Source organism: Pseudopodoces humilis, chromosome 7, assembly GCF_049639895.1.
Source record: "Pseudopodoces humilis isolate 2021_Gansu_Grassland_sample_001 chromosome 7, ASM4963989v1, whole genome shotgun sequence".
NCBI classification, from domain to species: domain Eukaryota; kingdom Metazoa; phylum Chordata; class Aves; order Passeriformes; family Paridae; genus Pseudopodoces; species Pseudopodoces humilis.
Genome location: NC_142206.1, coordinates 46,494,108 through 46,516,846, shown reverse-complemented (window position 1 = coordinate 46,516,846; position 22,739 = coordinate 46,494,108).

Sequence of the window (22,739 nt, the reverse complement as noted above, 5' to 3'; positions counted from 1 at the left end):
GTGAATCTATGAAGGAGTTTAGTTTATGTGCTCCACAGCATTAAACTAAAGTTAAAACTCTGCAGGGAGCAGTAGCTAACAGAACTATATTTTTTAATTATTAGATGCACTGACATTCTGACTTCATGAGTCTCAAGTGTACTCAGCTTGCCCTGGCTGTTTGGAGTTCACTGCTACCTAACTTGCAGATTCAGTGAGAAAAACGAGGTGTTTCTTTCTGAAGCAGGTGATAAAGCTCTAGTAAATTTAGATCTTTCTGTACATAAGGTGAGAGCAAACTCTAAGAAAAAAGGAGCAAAGTACAACATTAAATTTCACCAAGCTCTGCAATGGGAACTCAGCATAATGATAGAGAAGCATATTTTGCCCCAGGTAAATAGCAGTCAGTGGTTAAAACACTTAAAAGTCTTGACTCAGACCCAAGTAACGACTACATCCAAAATCACTACAGTTATGCCAGTTCTGTGTGACTACATTTTGGACAGGATTTGTCTTCTGAATGCTTTGCCTAGAGCCCTTAGCTCTCTGCCAGTCAAGTAATTTAGCAAGTATCAACTTCCAGCCCTGCAAATCCCTCAGATCCGCAGTCATCGCTGCCCAGACCTCAGCTCTGTTCCCCTCTCTGTCTCTCCAGCAGGAAGCCCTGAGGGCTTTTCCAGTGTGTTGTCCAAGCAAGTAATGGCTGGCTCTGTGCACACATCCATGGCACCCTTCCCTAGCAAGGGGGATATATGGCACAGGGAACCTGGAATCAGAGAAATACCTGTCAAACAATTCAAGCATTTGGGGCTATGAACAGCTAAAAAGGCAGTGCTGTGCATGCTGAGGTTCACTGCTCAAGCTTACCAGACAAACACCGCTTCAGAGGCAGCACTAATGCCACTTGGGAAAACAGGGCAGAGGATGAAAGGGGACACACCTTGTCCTATTTCTTGGCAATTCTATAGAAGTCAAATCCTCACCTGATCCTACACAGAAACAGGGCAGAGAGTGGAGTGACAAGTACTCCTCAGATAGTTGGTAAAAAATTACTGATGACTACTGCAAACGATCACAAGGGCATGCTAAATGAATTTTAGTAGTAATTTAAATATGAACTGACATATTTGCATGGTATTTCAGACACTCCCACAGAAGTGACTCTGACAATTATAACACTAAGAAAACATCCATGATAGGGTGAAAATAAGGATGTGCAAATATAGGGCCAAAGCAGTAGGGTCTGAGTGCCCCAAATTTGATTTGCTCTAAAGCAGATTCCATGAACGCAGAGTCTCCTACTGTTCAGAGATATCAGCAATATCTGAGAAGCATAATGCAGTGAGTTAGGCCAAAGTAATTCCTTTTCTTTCTTTTATTTCCTTTTTGTCTTAATTTGCTAAATTTTTCACTTATTCTGCCACCCAACTTGGCTGAAATTTTGTCTAAATTCCAGTTGAAGAATTCTCTTTTGTGTTTCTGATTTCTTCTAGAAATTGAAACAGCTGCAGGTTTCCACTAGGTAGAAACCTACAGTGATGAGATTGTATCTCAGAGGTGTTGTAAGAAAATTACATTTGTAAAGATGACAAACATCAGGGAAAAATATTTACAATGTATACAGTTCCTTTTTTATTAAGCTTAAATGTATCTCACTTCTGTGGTCTTGATTACTGTTGTCGTAACACCAACTACTTTCTTTCCTACATTATGGTGTGATTTTAGTGGCTTTCAAACCTACAAGTAGTCCATAATGCTATGTTAGTTTACTTGGAACTGTCTACTGAGACATATTAAATGACAAAAAATTATGACCTACCTCAAAGGTGAATGCTATCAAATAGAAATTACAAGGGTTGGTATTGATTTTGGGGCCAGAAAGTCTGGAGAGCTTTCTATCTGTAAAACTCTGGCAGGTTCAACAGGATGCTCTTGATTTATGCTGGAATAAATGGAAAATTATTCACATCTCCAATTTATCACCTGAACAAAGGCAAAATAAACCATCTTAGGATTCACAATTCACTGTATTCTGGATCAGAGAAATCCTTGGAGCAGTCCCGTCTACAGCAAAGCTGAGCAGCACAGCACAGCACAGCATTACAAAAGGGAAAATATCCCTACACTGCAGACATGCTATTACTCCAGGGTCTCCTTCCTGCTGAAGCACAACTTGCTTTGCTATTCCAGGGTTACTTGTATATGTGACTGCTGATACATAGAGATCTTTCAGGAAAAGAATTAACAAGGAAAACTACAAGATCTCATTATATTAACTCTTCAAAAGCAAGTTAAAAAGATACAGCGGTCACAAACATGAATAGTTTATATGCAGTTGCCTGTAGCCAGTGTGCTGGAGAAAGTCACTGCTAGTTCCTTGACCTGACTATGGTGAGATGTGTCTCCTTTTGACAGCTGAGAGCTCCCTGGTCCTATGAGTGTTGCAAGGCCAAGAACAAGGGCTGTGGGGTCAATGGCATGCCAAGGTGTCCTGCATTTCACCTAAAGAGCCCCTCTTGTTTGCAGAGGGTCCTTTCCTGTGCATGGCTCAGGAGCTGCTGGGAGCTCCATGGGGACCCTTTCAGCCTGGGGCTGCCTTCCCACCTCCACTGCGGTGCTGGGCATTGGGATGCTTCCATGCTTGCTGCACAGCTGGCAGCAGTGGAAAGAACTAAATGCTGCCTTGTATTGAATGGTGAATGTGGAGTGGGTGTTTTTCTCCAAAATTAGGATTTCCCCGACATAAGCTGCCTTCTTGATTTTCTGGTTCATATCAATCGTTAACTTACTTCCTCAAACAGGTTCTGTAAGGGCTTTCTATCAAAAAAAGTGTGTATATATGTATTTATACACACACACACACACACACACACATATATATATACACACATATACACGATTATAGTGAGAGTGTGTGGAGCAGGGCTGACATTCACCCACGCGTTGGCCGCTCCCTTCAGACACTGCTGCCAAGAGCCTGAAATGGTGCCTGTTTCCCATCACCATGGCAACCTTGAGTGGGAGGCAGCATTTCCTACAAGGCATTGCACTGAACCTCTGTGAGATGCTGCCAGGCTGCGGGTGACCTGGGACCAGGAGCAGTGTGCACCATGTGCTAGCAGCGCCCCTCAGCCTCCCATAGCTGTCCTGCTTGCCAGCTGCTGCCGTGACCTCTCCCGGCGGCTCGTGGGCTCTGGCACTTGCAGATGCCCCAGGCCTGCCCCAGTGTGGGACTAGTGGAAAGGGTGGCAGTTGCCTGTGAAGGCTGCTGGGATGGAGAAGTTGGAGGCAGGGACCTCAAGCAGCTGTCCTGCTGTGTCCTACCTGCACTGCCTTCACCCTGACCCACCTCAATGGGCTTTATGGGGTGGGGAGCAGCACCTGGAAAAACTCCAAGTGAATACAAAAACTGAAACCATGCCAAGCTTTTGACCCCACATTCCCAAGCTGAGCAAGACCAGACTTTATCTGAAATAATCATTTTCCTTGCTGCAACTCTGGCAGGTAAGACTAGTTGATTTAAGGGTAAGTCATACCTGACCAATCTGGTGGCCTTTTATGATTGAGTGACTTCAACAGTCAATAAGATTAAACCCATGTCATGAACCCAAACTTCTGTAAGGTCTTTGAAACATTGCCACATTACATCCTTATCTCCTAAATGGAAAGATGCAGATTTGTTGGAATATTCAGTGGATAAGGAATTGGTGGGATGGATGCAGATAGAGTTGTGGTCAATGGCTCTATGCCCAAGTGAAGGCTGATGATGAGTGGTGTCTCTCAGGGCTCCGTCTCAGGACTGGTGCCCTAATATCTTTATCAATATCATAGACAGTGAGATTGGGCACACCCTTAACAAATTTGCAGATGACATGAAGCTGAGCAGTGTGGATGACATAACAGGAGAATGGAATGCTATCCAGGAGGACCTTGATAATTCTCAGGTAATCCTGGGCCCACAAGAACCTCAGTATGTTCCATGACTCTAAGTACAAGATGTACCTGAAATCCCAGACATGAGCACAGACCGGGAGACTTCTCACTGGGAGAAGTCCTGAGGAAAATATTTTAGGGGTCCTGGGAGATGAAAAGCTGGACACAACCCAGCAATGTGCACTTCCAGTTGAGAAAGTCAACCACATTCTGGACTGCATACAAAGCAGCCTGACCAGCAGGCCGAGGGAGCTGACTCTGCTCCTCTACTCTGCTTTTGTGAGAACCCACCTGGAGTGCTGCATTCAGCCCTGGGGTCCCCAAGATAAGAAGGGTGTGAACTTGTTGAAGTGAGTCCAGAGGAGGGCCACAAAGATGATCAGAGGGCTTGCTCAGTCTGCAGAAGAGAAGGCTCCAGGGAGACCTTTAGAGTACGTTCCAGCACCTAAAGGGAATCTATAAGGAGGCTGGAGAGGGACTCTTTACACAGGCAGATAGTGATAGGACAAGGGAAATGGTTTTAAACTAAGGAGGGGGGATTTACTTTAGTTATTAGGAGGAAATTCTTTACTCTGAAAGGGTGGTGAGGCCCTGGCACAGGCTCCACAGAGAAGTTGTGGATGCCCCATCCTTGAAGTGTTCAAGGCCAATTGGGATAGGGTGCTGGGCAACCTGTTCTAGTGGAAGGTGTTCTTGCCCATGGCAGGGAAATTTGAACTGGATGATTGTTAAGGTCCCTTCCAACCCAAATAATTCTATGATTGTGTGATGCTATGATCATGCATTTTAAACAGTATGTAGGTTCACTGAAGTTATTTTTTACTTCCTCCTCTTACTTCTGATTAACATCTAACCACAGTAATGGAAATTTAAAACCTTGTATTTGCTTTGAAGCACATGCACAAGTCTAAAATCTGGGTAAACAATTTATAAAAGCTCATCTACTCTCTATTATACCAACCCACATCTGTAGCCTTAAGAGTCTGATGATTACCGTAACTGCATAAGTTTGAAACTCAGTGTGACTAGGTATAAATACATTTTTTAAATTTAGATATTTCTTTCTTGTGTGATTATGTCTTTGTATGTATCTGGTATTAGTGGGCAGAATGAGTGGTGAAGTAAGAAAATGCATTTTCTCAGCTTCCTTAGGCACCATTGTAGAGAAAACCTGCATAATGTAAATTGTGGTCTGCAGAAAAATGTCCAAGTGACTCAATATAAATTAACTGCTCAAAGAAAACACTAGTGCACTACCTGTTCCTGTCAATCCCCTTCTAAACCTTGTTAGTTTTCCCACAAAGGAGTTGTGAAACTGAAGCCCAGCACTTACTCAGACACAGTGAATCCACCCAGGAAAGAGATTCTGTGAATTCCCAGCTGCTGGAAAAAATGTTGGTTATCAGGTTGTACTGGAAAATTTGATACAAGGGAATTCAACTGCAGAACATGGATTGAAAGGATTTCATTAATTCTGTCACTGGGCAGAATATTTTGTTTCTTTCCTCGGGCCTCTATATTTCTTATTTTATTAAGGTGACTACCTCAATTTCTTGCCTCTCCTTCTCCATACTCTCCCATCTCCTTTTGACAAGGTCCTTCAGCATGGTCCTGACACCCCTGCAGACCAGGCTCTCATCTCCCCTGGGGTTCTTGCCAGTGGAACATCATGCTCTATTTACACCAGCAATTACTCTCTCCTCAAACACAACTTTGCAAACATTATCTGCAACAACTCCTTGGTTAGAGGAGAACACTAGTGCGATCTTTGCTTTACTACTCAAAACTAAGAGGAATTCTAGAACACAAAAACTAAGGAAACTATTTCCTAGGAATTTATACTTATGGTTGATGTAACTCCCACCTAACAGGCACAAATTCTGAGCAAAGCTGTCTCTGGTTGCAGGAAATTCATGGTTGTTTTTTCCCGTGTGAATTCTCTGGTGTATAAAATTGGGGGTTTCACAATGCATTCCTTCTTCTGAGTGGAGACATTACCAATGTCTCTCCCCCCTACTTGTATGACAAATCACATAAAGAATTCATTATATTTAAAGTCAATGTCAACCATATCATACTGACTTCAGTTAGATGTGGGTTAAAAAGCTAGACAAGGTGAATAAAAGACAGACACCTACCTGTCTCAATCTTCTTTTAGTTAGGAAATCCAGCTGATATCTAAGTTTGTCAGCTTGCCTAATGCATCCTATAATAGCAAAATCAAAACTTACTGGAGGTTGATTAAGGGATTGGAGTAATGGCACTCTTGTGTTAAATTTCACTGATGCCAGATTTGTTAGCCTTCCACCAAAACTTAAACCATATTGTTCCAAATTGTTATGATATTCCTTGCAAAAAGATACAAAAGCGTGGTTTGCAATAGCACAAAGGGCACCAAAATCATCACAATAATTTTCTGGTCAAAATAACCAACAGTCAGTTCCTCATGCTATATTTTTATTTGCATGGCCAGGTTTGGGTAGCAGGCAGAGCTACAGGGGAGACTTCTGTGAGAAGGTGCTGCTGCAGCTTCCCCCACATCTGACAGGGCCAATGCCAGCCAGCTCCAGGATGGACCCACCACCAGCCAAGGCTGGGCCAGCCAGAATGGTGGAAACACCCTGTGGTAACATATTTAAGAAGGAAAAAAAAAAGTTAACTTCAAAAGGGGAGAGAATAGCTAATAATGAATTTGGCTTACAATTTGCCTAAAAATAATGAAATTCAACAGATAATACTAATATTTTTATGTTACGTCTTGGGTTCTGAGACTTCAGCTTTTAGCCCTTTTTTCTTCTTTTTTCCCATTTTTTTCCTCTATAATTATGAGAGCTAAATCTTTGCCTTAGAAAATAAAAATTCACCAATATTTAATTACCAAGAACTTCATGGATGGCTTTGCCATTATATATGAAAAGGTCATCCTCTTAGAATCTAGATACAGCAGAAGGCTCAAGAATCAGAAAGTGATTTTCTGATCAAAGATGCTTCAGCCTTTTCTGAAAACAGACGTCTTTGTAAACTATCCTTTGGCAACGAGACTAACTTTCAGCTTCTTTCTCAAGCTGGACATAAAGCTAAGAACTGACTTTTTAGTCATTTTAAGAAACCTGGGTTTTAAACATTTCATCTTTGTGTTGCTTCAGAGAAGATTTGATCTCACAAATCAGATTTTTGGCTTCAGCGAGTCCTGATCATCCCCTGCCTTTACAGATGTATTTCCATTTTTTTGGAAATGGAAAATGGAGGCCTCTTGGAGAACTATTTTTCATCATATATTTAAGTCTATTTCATGTCTTTCCCAAATAAGGAAGTTCAGGATGCACAAAGTCTGAATAACACTTTCATTGCAAGAGGTTTTGCCTTTTGTTTTGGATGTAAAATACAATGAAACCTAAACAAAGACTGCTGACAACACTAGGCATTCACCAAGGTATCCATGATGTAAATACCAAATCAATACATAGAGATTTTTTTTGTTAACCTGAGGATTGCTTGCTTCATTTTTTTAAAAAAACCTGAAACTTCAAGATTATAGATTTTAATTCTTGGCACTAGAAAAAAATTTAATACAGTTTACCATTTATCATATCCTAACAATAGACAAACCACAACTACTTCAGTGAATAGTGCCTATTTCCTGATTTCTACCCCAGTCCATCGTATTTCAATTATTTTCATGAGAGAACAAAAAAGCCAAAATAGAATATTTAAAGGCAGGATACTGTCTGGTAATAGCTGCTAGCTGCTTCTCAGGCAGAAGAAGAACCCTGGCATGCAGCTAGGCACTCATTTGCCTGTCATGACTACATGAGGGTCATCACAGAAACCACATTTGGAAAGAATCACAACATTCCTAAAGGCCAATGAGACTATTAGAACTATTTAAACTTGTCTCCTGACTGGCACAGATGATGCAATTCCATCCAGGCTGCAGTCAGATTAGTAGCCCATGGCTACATGATGTTAAAAACACATCAGGTTATCACTGGGAATCTCTTAATCACATTTACCATCTCTAGCTATTTCCTGATTCTTCTAAAAAATCACAGATTCCAGCCTCGGTTCTTGTTTGATGCCACACTCAGAACAAATTGCCCTCCTGTTCAGATCTGTCTTTGTGTACTGTGGTTAGGCTTTTTGACTTATGCTCTTTGTAGGAAACCACATTTATGTGGGTATCAGTGATGACTCCCAAGGGCTGTTTAATAACCAGAGGTCAGGTTTCAATCCTTCTTTTTCTAATGAAGTCAAAAGACACTAGAGCAGTTGCAGATTATACTTGCCTGCTCACACCTTTGGATGTTGAGCAGTTAAAGGTAATCCATTGAATCCAACTAAAAGTCCACATTTGTCTAAACTACAAAAACAATCAATTATATCTGTTAAAAGTCTTTGTTTGTATAAACAGGCTTTCTCTCTTCTTCTGGCAATATTGAGAAACACTGATAACATAACAGAAGTTAGAATAATGCAGACCTGTTGCACTGTATTAGGAATGGTGAAAGTACAACACAGACTCTCTAGCTTTGTTTGCAAAAGACAGCAAGTTTTATTCTTCTAGATCTTCTTTTATAGACAGTTCCAAGAAGGTACAAAAAGGTAAAACTCTCGTTGGTTATTAAACCAACACATCACCATCACTGAACGTTTAGGAACAGCATGCCTTGACCCTTTCTCACAAGTAAACAACAAGGATCCAAAAAACACCTGCAAAGGTTGTTTTCCTTCTCCAAGGATTGTTTGGATTCCTCCTTATGGTTTCTCAGGCCAGAGTGAGAAATTTATGTGACTTAGTTTCACACAGGCTCAAGCTAATGCCTGAAGCCTAAAAATCTCTTATTTGACCACTGTCAGTTCCCACACAGACCAATGAAAAAAAAATCAGAAATCTACTTGATTTTGTTGGTTTAGTGCAAGATCACAGTCTCCTAAACAGGTTTCACTATAAGACATCAAGCTGTCACCCCACTTTCAAGTAACTGTATCCTTTCAGATGCTACACACAGTGAATAGAATCCATATTTAAATGGGGGAACTGTTGTAAGAGGGATTTGCTGTAAAGGGGATTGTGCAAGCGGGCCACAGGTGCCACAAGGGAAACAGCACATTTGTTTTTTCCATCAAATAAGGCTCCACTTGTAGAATTGACTAAAGATGATTTCAAGCAATCACTGGCGACAGAAGAGCCATCACTGTGGCGTTACAGTATTCCAACATCCATGGCTCATGTGGCAAACCCTAGTGACAGCTGGAGTGGCACAGTGACCCACTGCAATGGCTGCAGTCTCTGCTGCGTTCTGGGCACAAACAAGCAAAACTGGTAATACTGAAGTTTCACCCCCCTTCTCCTTCCTCTCCTCTGCTGCAGAGCCCTGATAACCAGGACCCAGGCCAAAGGAAAGTAATCTGTATTCAGCAGTAACAAGGACAAACCTTGTCTCCTTTTGCTGACACAGAGTGTGACCAAGAACAGCAGTGAGCTTAAGAAAAATCCCCATGAAAGCTGCATAGACTCAAGCAGAAAAATGAAGAGTATTTTTCATCTAGCATGCAATTCAGCTCCTTCAGGAGCATAACACCACACTGATGTGTTGTCAAGAGTGTGGCAACTTCTCCATAGAGATACTTGAGTAAGCAGAATCAGTAAATTTTATTTAAATGTCAGCCCTTCCTTACAGCGCTGTATCAAAGTCAAGAAACAAGGCTTCATCCTCATCTGACTCTCAACAAATATGGGCTGCTGCAGTACTTCAGGCAGGCAGAACCTGAGACAGGGTTTGGAGAAGCACAGATTAGTAGCATATCAACAATGTCTGATTTTTAGAAAGAGCTGAGAACATCCTAAGAAAGTAAAGCCCCTCCATGGAGCTGGGCAGGAACAATCACTGGCGGCAACTTTTTCAAAGTTTTTCAGTCTGGAAGTTTGCATACTGTCAAGTGAATTGTCAATATTTGAATTTGGTCTTTGAGACCAAAATATGAACTCACATCAGCTTACTCAGTCTAAACTTGTTTTCTGAGCAGCCCGTTGAGATGCTCTGCTTCAAAACAAAATACAGGACAGTGATAGTCCTCCATATCCTCAGCAGGTTATCCTGATGAGAGGTAGAAAAACAGACTGCACAGTTGCACCAGCACTTGAATCTATTTCTGGTGATTTATTTATAGGCAAAAAAGGCAGGAAAACTGTACTCTTAGCTCCATTCAAAAATACCAATTGGCTATAAATATTCCCAGCTTTCCATCAAGGGATTTTTTTTCCCTCCTCCCAACTGCTTGCAGTTAGTGCTATCTTGTACTGTCTCTCTTTAGATGTACCCACTTTATGTGTATGTAGTCAGCAATGAAGAAAGCAAACACTCTGACAGGCTGTTCTCCGCCCCTTTCATCTATCAGGAGAGAAATGCTGGTTATAGTAGGGTTAATTATTACATTCAGTGTTATCCTTTGGGGAAGCAGCGACAGGTCACTACCAAGATTGTTATTTCAGACAAACCTTTCGGGCTCTTCCACTTATCCTACAGACAGAAGTCCTAGAGCAGTCTCTCCTGAGCAGATTTTCTGAAGAATTATTCAGATGTAAATGCCTTCATTTTAGAGAAATCCTTTTCTTGCTGAACAGGAAGGTTTTGAATTTGCCTCAGTTTGTTTTCTGTGTTTAGCTGTTTCATGTCTCTGAACTGATGACTTGCAACACCCAGTGCCATTTTTGAGATTAGACTCGCATGTCACCTTGCAAAACATAAATTCTTTTTTTCTGAAAGTTGTTCCTGCTCACATGCTATTTCTCTTCAGCCAAAAATTAAAGTAATTCATCCCACAAATCTGCAATTTTTTATATACATGAGACACAGAGTTAATCTTGGCATGTTTCAGCATCTGGGTATGAATAATTTGCCTGCCTCTGAGGTTTCTTGAGGTAGAGCAAACCATATGTATTGCCAACATTAAAATCCATTTTAACTTATATTGTCTCCAGCCTATTCGAGCAGCCTATTATCATAACTAAACCATTCAGACACAATCATTTCTTGCCTTCTGCTCCAGCTTTGTAATTGACCTCTGGGAGATGGTTTTGGAGAAGAAGAAAAGTTAAGAATTTAAATCAATTTTAAGTGTCTATACATTGATCTGGCACAAGTTCAGTAGCATTTTCCTTAAGACTGACCCAGAAAAATGTGATTATATAGAGAATAATTTATTACTAATAATGAAATGGTTTTATTATGCTTACCTCAAGCAGGTTTTGGGCATGTGTATAGTGGCTGTTGTGGCTCCTGGTGCCCTGCACGGTGCCAGGGTGCCACATCATTCTGCAGGCATGTCCAGACTCAGCAAGCTTTTTTCAGCTAGACCAGAAAATGCTTTTTCTCCTTCCTCCATTTACTGTTTCAGCCCAGGCAGTAGCTCAGCCCACAGGGCAGACAGACCCTCCACACAGACTCCATAGCCATGGCTACTGACCTCCCACTCCAGCCTCTCATGTCTTGACATTTCCCTGACATTTTTCTCTTTTTTTCTTTTTTTTTTTTTTTGAGATGTATCAGCTAAATATCAGCTTTCTAGCACCTGTGTTTTTTGACAAGAACTATCATGCATTTTGGTTGTGTGTTGTCCATGGAGACTAAGTTTTACAGATCCCTGTTTGGTTACAAAATATATCCACAAAATGCAGCATCACAGTATGTTTTAATAAAAAATCAGTTTTCTCAGTCTCCTTGCACGAACAACTCCTGCATGGTCCTGGCTTTCTGCCATAGGTAACCATTAATTTGAGTTTTTCTGTGTACAGTGGATCCACTTGCTCACAGAAATCAAATACTCAGTCATGTCATCACCCTTAGCCACTGCTTTGGGCAATTGCTTCAGCTACTTAAATAATTTTGCTCAGCAAGGGGGCTTTGATGACAAACATTGGGCAAAAAACACAGAGGACAATATTATAAAAAAAACTCAGGTTCTTGTGGATCTACTACAGCATCAAGCAGAATTCCAGAGAGAAAATGGTTAGACAGGAGCCTTGTTCCTTCATGTAGAAAGCTCAAGCACTTTGGTGGGACACAGAGGTCCAGTGGAAGGTCTTCCTACCCTGCTAGACGAGACAAAATTATTAAAGAAAGGTTTCTGATGTGATTTTGACAGTTATGAATAGGAAATTCACTTCTGTGAATATGCTGTATCACTTAATTAAAGCAAGCTATTTTTGTGAACGTTTTTGTCCATGAACCCTTTTCTTGAATATTCATTGATGATGGGAATGAACAGAATTTATGGGAATTAATTTAAAATCTGAATGACTATGCTTGAGAATTTTTTATTATGTTCATTACCTATTTCTTATATATTTTTATTTCTAATGTTGATTTGAACACCTAAAGATAGAAACAGATGTGCAGACACCTGTACAGCATAACAATTGTTCAGTTATTGCTGTAAATAATTATTCTGGTTATATGAAATCCCTCTGGATTTTTTTCTATAGTGAGTTTGTGTCATTGATTTGAAAATAATTGGAAGTCCAGCTGAACAGGGGTAGATTCTGCCCTAGGTCTGGTTCTGGTGTACGTTTCTAAGGGCACAAGTGGACCAGAGCTGAGTAAGAGACAAGAACTACCCCTGCTGTGCCTCCAATACTGATGCCTTATGAGGTTTAGAAAATATGGCAGGGATGAAAGGAAAAGCACTAAGAGCAGAAAATATTATGTAGCATATGCTGCTCTGGAGGCTGTGGGCTGATTTAGGCTGTGGAAGCTACTCTGATGTATGCCAGCAGCTTTTCTGGTCCCTGATATAGCTTGAAATCCTAAGGCGCAATGATGCCTTAAGCTTCCCCCAAATCCCTAGTCAAGGAAATGATTACCCTAAAGGTTCTTTGCCTCTGGAGATGAAGCATGGTCCCAGCTCATGTCTCTGCTTCTCTTATAGCAACGGAGTAATGCTCAAAAGAAATAAGCAAAAGTCCCAGGGCATTTGAGCAGATCCTAGAGGACTCAGACATCAAGTTAGGACAAAGACAAAGCTTTCTGATTTTCTCACTCTATCAAACTGCACTGTTTCAGAGCCTGAAATAGCAGAGCAATGCCTAAGGGTACCATGGTGAGGCCTCTGCTGGTATTACAATGCATCAGTTATTTCAATATTCCTAAAAATATTTTAAAAAGACCAATCTCAGCACAGCTTCATATAAAAGGGCAGGGGGAAGAAGAAAAAGAGGAAACATTTATATATGTGTTTTTATCTTATATTTCTATATTGAATTTATCATTATACATACTGTCTGGTTTTCACTTGTTTCATTATCTGGAGACAAGATTATTTAGGCCTGGTTACATGAGCCTCAGACCTGGGTTTGTGTGAAACATAGTCCAAGGGTACTGCTGTGAGGAGGTGAGAGTGCTGTGAGACTTCTTGCACTGCATTAGCAGTAAGCAGCAGCCAAAGGGAGTCCAGCTTGGCCTTTGTTCATTTACTTAATTTCCAGAAATGACTCTTCCTACAGAACAAGAATTCAATCCAAAACTAATAAACCACAGTAAAATCTAGGACTAGATGGGGACTTCATCTGAGAATATCTGTCTCATTGGAGCTCTGTCTGTTGGCTTATTTCCCATGTAAGGTACAGTAGCACCAGCTCTCCCAGTGCTGGGGAGGTGGCCACAGCCATTGGAGACTGGCAGGTATCCGAGAGAGGCCCTGGCAGGGCAGGATGTGCTGCAGGCTGCTCCTGCCCTGCTGGCTCAGTGCCAGGTGTACACCTGGGATGGGAAAGGACCAGGAGCCTGCGCCTGTGTCTTTAGCACTGCTTCAATTCCCTTCTAGATTTTGCCACTCCTGGTCCCATTCCCATGCCACGAGTAGTTGTCTTTCCCTACAGCAAGCAGTCAGGCTTTGTGCTTTAGTTTCTCTGGGTGGAAAGAAAAAAACACGGCATGGCAAGAATGAGCAGTTGAACGCAAGGCGATGCCCCATGTTTTCTGAAGGATGGCAGTGGCATTAACTGTAATGCTAGAAGTGGAATTTCATCCTGAAAGGACAGAGAAGATGAATTACATACTGATATGAATGACAAAAATATCCGTGATTCTACTAGACAAGATTAAAAACATTTTAAAGGGCAATTTCTTCCCATATTTTTAGTCTAGGCTTAATGTTAAGCATAGAAGAAACCTCCACTATTAGCAGAATTTTTCCATAGCATTTCAATACACCATCCTATGGCTTCCCTTGAGGGAACTGAGCTTTGAATGGGGCAAGTCCTATAAGCAGGGTACTGGCTAGCACTAGCTCTGCTGGAGAGTGAAAATCTTTATTCCCAAAATCAAAGAGGATCTCATTACTTATCTACTATTTCTATTTCTTATCTACTATTGTTCAGTTCATAAGTCAAACCAGCCAGTTCATCAGGCTGGTGGGCATGGGGTCACATGGACATACTGGTCACTACTTTCAGACCTCCAGTACCCAGGGATGAACTGAACACGTTTACCAAGGTTAATTGAGTCTGTCTCTAACATGTTATAGGATTGCGAAAAATGCAGAACGTATCTTTTTATGTATTCTATCACCCTACATATATATAATACATATATATATGTGTTCCCAAGCTCACTAGAGCTTCTCCCAGATGGAAGCATACAAGGAGCCACACACAGAAATGTGGAGCAGCCTCGCACAGTTCCTGCCTTGCATATCCGCAGCTCTAGGGAGAAAAGAACTTTGAGCCTTTTTCTGGGTCTGCACCTCCTGCTCTCCTGTACCTGCAGCCTGTGACAGCAACATCTGGGCACTGAGGGGGCACCTCAGAACTCTCTAGAAATTGAAGCTTCCAAGCCACATAGGCACTTTTAAAAATCCTGGCAGGGAAGGAACCATAAATGCAGAAACACAGAAGAGCAGAAAAGGAATAGATACTATGTGATCTGGCTGCCATACAGAAAGTGTCTGGTTCTGAACTGCAGGGTCCTGTTCTCTCAAGATATTCTCCAAAACAACTAGAGTTAGGACAACTTGCTGTATTCTCAACAAAGTTATGCAGAGCACTTTTAATCATCTCCCTGATTAATTCAGTGTTTGTATGATTAAGCAAACCAAACAAAGCCACTCAAGATCCTTGCTTTATCACTACAAAAATATCTGTCTTTAACATGTATTGTCCACTGTAGTTTTGCACTGTGTAGTTTGCAATCTTTCATATTCTTATTCTGACAAAACCTTATAAGGGAAAGCTGTCTTTAAGTAATAGTAACTTAATATCCAAGGTCAAGGTCCATGTAAAAATATCCAAGGTCATCCAGCTTCATAGCTGGCCAGGAGTATTTGGAGCATCCAAATTAGTGTTTCAATCAATGAGAAGTTTTTGCAAAAAAGCATATAGACTCCTAAGCTGTGCAAAATCAGAGTTTCAAGATGTAATAATCTGCAAATGCCTCCACTTGCTGTTCTCTGTCGCCAGTAATAAAAGCAGGTAAAGCAGATGTAGATTCCCTGCAACTAACTTTCCACAAAATCTGTTTCAGGATAAAGAAGAGCTGTTCAAAGGAAAATGAGACCTATGCAGCTTCTAGGAGCTTCTGGAAACTATGGGTTTATGCTTACATTATGTGTTATTGTAGTAATGTTCCTTTCCTATTCAAGTTCACCCTTCTGCTGAGATCAACAGCACAATAATGGTCTTTTTGAATGTTAACCCTTCGTCTTTCCATCTTAGAAATAATCAGGTAGTCCTATGCCAGATGTACTGCACTTGTCATTGTACTATGGACATACTGAAGGAAAAGGTAAGCTACTTTCCTCACAAATATGGTATTTGAAAACTGGGTAATTTTAGGATGAGGAGGCAACACCCAATGATCATCAGCCACTTGCTGGCTCATTCTACCCAGCCAGTCCTTTGGGGTGGTTTTCATTTCTAGGCAACACAGCCTGTGTCCTGCTACAGGGATACAATCATGGGCACTCCAAATATCTACAGCTGCCTGGCACAGCCAGCACTCTTACTCATCCTGCTTGCATAATGCGTTGCTGTAGTGTTGTCATTGAGCATTGTAGTAAATGGCAGAAACAGCCTCTGCTTTGCTGAGCTGCTCTGAGGGAAGAAGTTGTCTCCCTAGGCCAGCATGGAGCCATGTATAGCCAGATCCTCTGACTGCAGGATTTACACTATGACTTTGATCCTGTTGCAGGCGGGTCTATAATATCTTTTTTTTTTTTTTTAATTAGGTCCTGCCTGAGGTCTGTGTTTGGCTCTAAGGCCATGTGACTGATGGGTACCCCTGCCAAGGGGTATTATGCAGGCACAGTGCTCTTCCCCCTTCATGGTGTGCACTTCTTAGTGTGGTGAGATGTGGTGAGGGCTCCATGCTAACGTGTGCACTGTCCTTATGTAGTGGAGGTGGGAATATTGCACAAAAGGATTCTGCAAAGTTTTGCATCATTCTGGTGAGGATAAACCCCATCATTCCCAAAGTAAGCTGTCCCTGGTGGGTAAATATGTAAGTCAAAATACAGAGATTGGCTTACAAAAGAAAATGGTACCTTCAAGAAGTGTGGGATGATTAGTAACTGGGAACTTATAGATCTCATATACCTTCTATCTAAAGCATCCTCACCTTTTGTGTTCCCTCTGTCCGTGGATATGTGTAGCCCAGATCTCTCATGAACAGCTTCTATCAACAGGGAGCCTAGCATGGAGTGCTAAGAGAAGTATTTATATCACTTAGTGGCACTGTGCATACGCTGCCCGTGCACTTTGAGGGTGCCAGTGTTAGCTGCAGGGTGTATTGTGTCCTTTCCACTGCTTCTGAAAGACTGGCACACACTCAGACTCGTAGGGATTACATTATTAATGTTATTCTTGGATTTTTCTCAGCGGGATACTCAGGGCTCCCACTAATCCTGTCATAGGCAAAAAGCTGCAAATATAGGGCTTGTTTTGCCATGGAGACACCAGGAAGAAATGGCTGCTGCCAATGCAGGCCATGAACAAACTTGTCAGTCATGGTGCTGCTCGACCTCAGAACTTCCAGCCCATGGGGGCTCATGGATGGGGTCAAGCCCCAGAACACCACACCTTCTTCACAGAAAAGGTAGTATTTACATGTCTCTGTTCACCACAAATATTTCCTGGTCACATTGTCTGCAGCACATTGTTATCTCTGCCCACTGTGAGACTGTAACTTGTATGCTGAAGAACAGGAGTTTTTTTGTCAGTGATGAGCGTGTCATGCTGTGGGTTGGGACAGAATATATCAGTGGAGGTGGGTAAAACTGCCATAGGTAGGTTACTACCACTTTGAAATGTGACCTGTACACCAAACCAAATTTCTAGACTGAGAAAACTGCATTGGATATTTAATGTCCTTGGGTGGTCATGACCTCTGTTGTGCATTTCATAGTTTACAAGGCTTTATTGCTGCCCAAAATGTTCCTTACAGCTTCAGATATTTGATGGTAACTGTAAGCTCAGACTCCACTTGCAACTCAGCCTTGGAAGTCACTGTTCACTGTGAATCCCATACAGCAAAACACAACTTCAAGAAGATGAGTAGGAATTAGAGGATCTAGTATTGCAATGTTTTACTTAAGTCAATGGAATTGCTCATGTACGGTATGCAAGAACCAGTTTCCTGGGTTTCCACTCCATCATGGATTTCTTACTAGTTTTAAAGGCTATTTAGAGGCTTATTTAGAGGCTTATTAGCTTCTTTTTGGAAGCTTCTTCCTACAAGCCATTCACCTTGTGATCCTTCCTTTTGTTAAGAATGAAGTCCAGATAGCACAATCTAATATTTCAGGATATTTAATGTGTAAAAATCCAAGTATGTTGCAAGGACACTTTGTTAAATTAAAATAAAAGAATAAAACACTGTCAGACACCCTTAACAACTGGGTATGTCCCTTTCAACATATTTCTTTCTACTTGTCAGCTGGGAAGGATAAAGTATGGCAGGTTTTCCTATTTGACACATAATAGGCTTGAGTGACTTGTTATGTAAATCACATTTTGTTTAAGTTCAGCTTTGGAGTAAAGAAGGACTAAGCAACTATCTAAATGAAGAAGGAAATCTGCAAGCTTGTGGGAAATACTATTCAATGAATAAGACCCCACTAGCAGAGACACTATTGTATGGTGCAGGGGCTGATTCAGAAATCTGAACAGAAAGTCAATCTGTGTCATGTATTTTTAATTGAAAAACACCAAACTTGGAGTGCAGCAGGGGAAAAAGTCTCCTTTCAAAAATAAAGTCTCAGATCCCACAGACCAACCACAATAAATTAAACTAACAGCTTTAGAAATATATCTGAGTCTTTCATAAGGCTGTGTCAGTAATAGGTTGTTGAGATGGGCTTTTTCTGAAAAATCTTTCATGAACCTGCTGCACAAGACCTTTTCAAATAAGAAAGTCTACTTCCCTGAGGACATAGGCATTAGACAGCACTGCAAAACTGCACAATTTGCTCAGCATTATCCACAGCCCACCAACACGTTCCTCCTCCTTTCATATTTGCCTGTTTAACACCCTTTCCAGGATGTCCATGCTGACAGTGGGAATAAGGGGAGGCAGGCAGAGGCAGGGTGCAGTGCATGCTCCAGATTTGCTGTTGTTTTCACCACTCAATGTTCACTCTCAGGTAGTGCTGTGTATGTGAGGCTTTACCATGTAGAGTGGACAAGGCTGCTGGTCAGAGCAGCTGGCAGAGGTCTGGTACCATTTATCACAGCTCATTGGTGTCAATGGTGAGACTCCTCATCTCAGTGGAGGCAAGATTTCAACCCAGACAGTCTAAGTCTGATCAAAGCAATTCTACATGAGACAATGCCTGAATTATCATCAGAAACAAGCTATGAATCCTTCTTGAACAGATGAAAGAAATAGTGAAAACATTTGGATCAATGCCTACAAAGGCAAGGGTTGGGTCTTGCACTCTGCATACTGGGAATTAATGAATTTCCAATCAATCCTGCTGAAATAATCATTGAGTGGCATTTGGTAGATTATTTAACCTCCATCTAATACAAGTTTTCCATCAATAGAGTGGGAATTGTAGAATCTGAGCACATAATTTACAGCTCTGAGAACTAACAACAGGACTTGAACCAGGCCTGATATAGGGGAAGAGCTACATGGGATTTCTTCAAGCCATGTCTTTAGTCAGTATCACTGTTGAGATGTAAATTTTGCAGAAGATATATAAATACCTGCACATTTAAATTTGTAGAGAAGGCAGCTCTGCATACACCCAATATTGGAAATGAATTCAGGCATCATTATGTTAGCATCACTACCTAATCTGGTTTTCACTTAGCAGCTAATAAAAGGTCATGCTGGAAAGCTCCACTTTTGCTACCATTTCCTTTCAGACTCTTTTTAGTTCATTTTGCCAGTGTAGTCTAAATGTTTGAGATTGTGTTTGCAGAAAGGAATTGCAGCTGAGAAAAATATTAAAAATACTTTGACAAGCCCTGATTCATTATTATTTTTTTTTTTTTGCCACAGAACTGTCAAAAATTTAAAAAGACTAGAAGCTAAAGTTATGGCTTTTAATCTCAATTTTAGTCTTTATTAACATGCCAGGTACAGATTTTTGCAAGACAGTGGTCCATGGTCCACTGAAATGAAAGTTTTAATGGGGTTCAGCTGAAGCCCTAAACTGTGTATTTTCCGTGCTTTGCAATGGACACTGAGAGCTCAACACCAGACAGCACTCTTGCCTTCCCAATTTTTGTTTATCAAAAAAGCCCTCTCCTTGATAGTTTAGGAATGACTGCGAATCCCACAGTCATTTTCCTTGTCATTTGTTTTTTGGTCTGAAATAGGTATTTAATCGGGTATAAAATAGACAGATTCAGTTGATCCCAGTTACTTACTAGTATAAATTCTCCATATCTCACTGAAGTCCAGGGGCTATTTTTTCCTGCAATTACAAGTGTGATTTTACTGATGTAAATGGAGAGCTGCATCTGGATCACCAGTAGCCCTGCAACTGTGGAAAAGGGTTTCTCATTGAGCTAAATCAAATACAGAGCCAGACTAACACCACTGACAACAAGTAGGTTATGCATGCATAATGACACCCCCATCAGTCACTCTGATCTACAACCTATACATAACAATACATCTCTGACAATTATATTTCATTAATGTATTATTAAAATACTTTCTACAGTACATAAAGCAGGAATGAAAACAGTACAATGTGCAAGGGAATAAAATGTAAAGATTTTAATTAGCTGATTATTATCGTGAATAGTCTTGATCCTAGAAAATTATGGAAAAATCCCTTTTTTTTCCCTCAGAGCTTTAAGCCCTCCATCTTACTCCTCTTTTGTCAACGGCACTAAAACAGTGAGTGAATACGCAGAAGTAGGTCAGGATTGCTAATATCCAAGGATACCATGTTTCTGTGGTTACCTTAGCAATCCCTCCCTTTCTCTCCCTCCCTCCCTCCCTCTCTGGAACCAAAGCACAGCCCCCATACCGTCACTCCACACCAGTGCTGCATCACCCACTTCAAAACTGCTGCTCCTGAATTACACCCACGCTACCACAGAGTGTGCACCACAGCTCCAGGCTGGGATCCAAACCTGTGACGCCTGTGGAAAGAGCTGTGAGCTGCAGGGTGCCGAGGCCAGGTGCCACACTGTGTCTGTCAGGCTGGCTGTCCTCTGCCATGCTGCATCAGCACCTTCCCCGGATGATGGACAGGAGGCAGTGTGAGAGCTGCCAGAGATCGGTACCCTGGGATCGTGGCCCAGCTGCACCTGATGGGAGGCTGGATGGGAATAGGCGGACTGGCAAGTACAAGGACACCCCATCACCCCACAGCATCACCCAGAACCAATCAGAGAAATTAAGTGTGATTCTTGTGTGCCGCTGCAGCCGTGATGCCCTCACGCATGACTGAAGGGGATGTTTATCTTCCAGGCACTCCAGATAGGATGACATAAAATACTCTGGGGCTGTGGACATGGAAACAGAGAGGCAAAGCTTAAGGCATAAACACAAAGCAAATCAAACTGTGGCAGCTGTGTACAAAATGGGCCAGCTCCACATTTGAAGGTGTGAGGAAGGAGCAAGCAGGCTGTGCTCAGGACAGGCTTGTGAGATGTGACAACTTTAGTCCTGATTCATCATGGGATAAATTTGCCAAAAGTGGGGCTAGGCTATGGGAACTTAAGGGTTCTGCATTGATTCACATTTGGGCAGGCTTTGTACCAGGCTTTTGTTTGACTGGGATGTTCTTTCCCAGTTTTTTGAGAGGACTCATGGAGTGGTAGCAGTAAGACAAGCAGCCTAGCAACTATGGTTCGTATTCAGCAGTCTTATGAAGCACTGCGTCTATTAAAATTGCTGGCTCTAAATTTGGGACATATTTTCCCTTATTTGTTGTTGACACCAAGGTTCATGCCAACCAGCTCTCTTGTCAGGCTATTCAGGGAACACCCTCAGCACACTGGGAGACACGCTGGGCCAAACAAACTATGTTTGCAGGGTTTGGATTAGAGCTCCTGCTGGTGCATAGCTGCACTGCCCAGTGGCAGATGTTTCAGGACCATATGAATTGAAGCAACTGAATTGCTCAATCCAGTCCTGATTGCAGACTTCATGTAATACTTGTTTAATCCAGAAGGGTCCAGACACCATCTACTCTTCACCAAGTGGCTCCCAGCACTATAGCAGCCACCCTCTGACAGTACTCGCCAAGAACTCTGTGTCAATTTTAACCACTTTAGGTACCTGCTGAGTGCCAGATTTAAGGAACATACCATTTTGACAAATTAACACTTCTCTTCTGTCCAATTTCCCCTCAACTCATATAACCTTCGTTTCTGCCTTCCTGTTGTTGTCAGCTCAAAAGAATACCCTTGAAAGTTAGTCTTGATTGAAACAGAGGTTGTAAGTATTTAAAATTGTAATTACAGTTATTCATCATGTGAATGGGAGGATCTCTAGGATTTGGACTAACTGCTCTGCAAATGTGTAGAGATCCATCAGTTTTCTTCCTATGAACTGATAAAAAAGCATGTAATCAGATAAAATGGGTGGAATACAAAGTTTTTAGTTCTGGTGGATATATAAGCTGTTCATGGAATTCTAGGCAACAAAACACCACCAAATTATAACACAAACCATCAAGTCTCATCCAATACCATCTGCAGTGAATCAGAAAGATTGTGTTTGACTGAACCTTTACAAAAGGAGTTTCATCATCATTCGAGAAACAGAGAGGTGAATTATAACTTCATTCAGAAATCATTCCATCTGTTAAAAAGATAATTGTTTTTAGTTTCTCTTTTAAATTTTTCTAGTCAGCTTCAGCTTACAAATATTGTTTCTTATTATGCTTTTCTCCACTAAATTAAAGGGTTCTTTTTTAGTACCTGGTATTTTCTCACTGTGAAGTCACACACACCATAATCAGGACACTTCTCAATTTTCTTTTTGATAAGCATAACAGATTAGGTATTAAAAGTTTTTTTTATAGAAAGTATTATATCAAATTATAATCCTATTTTCTCAAAATCTTTTTGGAACTCTTTCCTGCAACTTCGTCATCTTTTCAATATTCTGTTGAAAATGTGGATGCTCAGGCATTATCCAGCAACTCACTTGAAGTATCGTCAATGCCATTTGCAAAGGAAAAATATGCACTATATTATTCCTCTCTCTACTTGTCTATGAATTACATTCAGACCTCCTTTTATATTAAGGTCTGTTATCTAATGAGTTGCCAAGCCAATTCCTTATGGAGTTTTATCTATAAATTGTCCAGATACACTGATTTAAATTGATAGCTAGATGACATTGCCATTTGGCATCTCC